Raw genomic sequence first — 3,045 nt, forward strand, 5'->3', positions numbered from 1 at the left:
ATATATCGTATGCAGTTTAGGCGTTTGAAATAAATATAAAAGTTATATTTATTTTATAAAAATTTCATCGAGTCGTTGCATGTTTAAAATAAATATATACTATATTTATTTTTTTTATAAAAGCGAATCCGTGTTGTTTGATATTTAAAAATGAATACATAACTGTATGTATTGTATAAACGATTTCGTGTTGTCCGTTATTTGAAATAAATATATAAAATATATTTATTTTTAAAAAAAATTCGAGTTTAAATATAATAACTATATTTATTTTGTATAATAGTTTGCTTCATCGTCGTTTTTGTAAGGTGTAAAGTGTCGTCGAAAATAACCCGAATCCGTCGGACCGCTGTGTTGACTGAACGTGACCAAACACCAGCTGAGTCGACTCAGTTAACCAACTGAGTTGTTTTCTAACCCGAATCCGTCGGACCGTAACCCGAACCTGTGACTAAAACTGAAACATAACTCGAACCGGAAATCTGAACCGAGTAAACCAAGACCCGCACTTGACCCGAGCCGTAGACCAGATCTGACCCGAAGCTGAACATCACCCAAATCTGTTGACCGAACCGAACTGAGCCCCGAACCAAACCGAAACCTGAACCTGCTGACCCGAGAAGCTTGAACCTTGAACCGAACCCGTAGACTTGTCTTGACCCGAGACTTCACGAGACTTGACTGCTGACCGGAATCCACCGCCGCCGCTAGGGCTGTAAACGAACCAAACTTTCAGCGAACAGTTCGTGAACCGTTCGGCAGGAAGTTCGTATATGTTCGTTCGTTTAATAAACGAACGAACATGAACAAGAAATTTCGTTCGATTAGTTAAATGAACGAACATGAACAAAGGTCTCGTTCGTTCAATTGTGTTCGTGAACGTTCGGTAAGGTATTTGTGAACATTCGTTCATTTGCGTTCGTTTATGTTCATATGTTCGTGTTTTAATTAAAGATTTTTATACTTTCATATATTTTATCTATACTTTTTATATTATTAAACTTTTATTTATATCATTACCTAGCAATTAAACTAGGAAACCCTCTTTCACCTTGTTTATGCACCATTTCCCTTTCTTTTCTCATTAGTTACATCGATGAATATGATCTACCTCCATTCCACAATAAAGGATTCAAGTTCTAGGGCTACTCTCTGGGGCATCCACCTTTATCCTTCATCGCGTTCGCCAAATTTATTTGTGTTCGCTTGTGTTCGTGAACCGTTCGTGAACACGCTCATTTCCTTAATGAACGAACACGAACATAAAATCTTGTTTGGTAAGTGTTCATGAACCGTTCGTGAACACATTTATTTCCTTAACGAACGAACACGAACAAGGCCTCGTTCGTGTTCGTTCGGTTCGTTTACAGCCCTAGTCGCCGCCTCTTCCGCCGCCGTGAGCGGTGGCGCCGGTGATGTCTGTTGTCGGAGCTGTCTGTTGTTGCCGCTGAAACTAGCTCTCTCGTTGGCCACTGTCTTCTTATCTTCATCATCAACATCACGTCATCATCACCGGAAAACCGGGATTCCTGTAACCGGGATTTAACGAGAGTGATGAAGGGGCGTACATGGGTGTTTGTTGGATCCGCAACAAGCGGGGATGGGGTGTGCAGGGGAGGACCGAGAGGGAGGTGGTGCAGTCACGTGGTCGTCGGTTAACCGGCTGGACCCATCGTCGATAACCGGCCGGTGTGGCTCAGGTGGTGTTGCTGGTACCAGTTGAGAGGGAAAGAGAAGACATGTGAGGATTTTGTATCTTTGAATTGTATGTAAGTAGAAATCGAGAGATGAGAGGGGAAATAAGGAAAGTGTTTGGCTGATGATGATTTTTTTTTTTGTGTGTGAGAAGATGATCTCCTGTGTTTATGTGTATGTATATAGGAGATCTGCACAAATGAAGGTTAGGGGTGTGGACCCCTTTTATAAAGATATTGTGATCTTGAATGGATCTTGTAAGATTTTGTAAAAATCTTGTAGGGATTCTCTAAATCTTGTAGAGATTTATATAGATCTTATAAGACTTGGAGAGATCTTGCAAAGATTTTAAAGATTTAATTTAATATGTGCAGGTTTAGGCTTGTGGGTTTTGGGCTTGGGCCCAGGGCCCACAAGCCCATCTCGTGTGTAAGTGACCCATAATTCCTACGAGACCCGTTGTCAGAACCCGAACTCCGTTTAACGTCAAAAGATAAAATTTTTATATTAAATACACAAAATATGGTCGGTAGTCGCGTAAATCGCCTGTTAATCACGTAATTAAGAACCGTAATTCACCGGTTGTCACAAGATACCGAGGTCTTCCAAGGACACAAGAGCTTTTAGTACCGGCTTATCATCAACAGTCTAATCGAATCAAACTTTGAGAAAAGATTTTTAAACTAATAAAAAGTTAAAAACAGAAAATTAAAAGAAAATAAAAAGAAATAGACAAGAAAGAATCACTTGGATCTGACTTATCTTTCTTGTACCCTTTTGATGATTTCTGTATTTTGAGCATTTTAAGCGATTGTCTTAGTTATAGTAATAGGCCTCTCTTGTGAAGGCGACGTTACCCTCAACCTAGTGGTTTGAGTCAGTAAGGATACAATCCCACTAGGTCAGAATATTGAAAGATAATTAAGTAAGTTATTAATGCAAAATGTGGTGGGCCTCCTTCCAGGTAGTGGTCACCCTCAACCCGTTGGTCTGAGTCAGTAGGGATACAGTCCTCACGGGGTTGGTTTAAAGTTTTAATAGTAGTTTATGAATAAGGGGTTCAAGCGGTTTCTTACTCTCAGTCGGGTCAGTCGTTCCCGGTCAATTCATGGAGTAATACTAAGCTTGAAACAGGTTCTCGCAGGATTTATACACTGAACGAGACATAGAATTACTCAACCACCCTTCTAACCCCCTTCCAAGTAGTTACCATGCTTTATATAGATCGTAAAGACATGAATATGTGAATAAACGACATATGAAAAATGGTTAAGTAAATCCGCCTTCAATATAAAAAAACTAATTATTAAAGTCATTAATACATACCCAATTAAAAAGTTGCCAAAGATT

The sequence above is a fragment of the Helianthus annuus genome, chromosome 2 (genome assembly GCF_002127325.2).
Source record: "Helianthus annuus cultivar XRQ/B chromosome 2, HanXRQr2.0-SUNRISE, whole genome shotgun sequence".
NCBI lineage: Eukaryota > Viridiplantae > Streptophyta > Magnoliopsida > Asterales > Asteraceae > Helianthus > Helianthus annuus.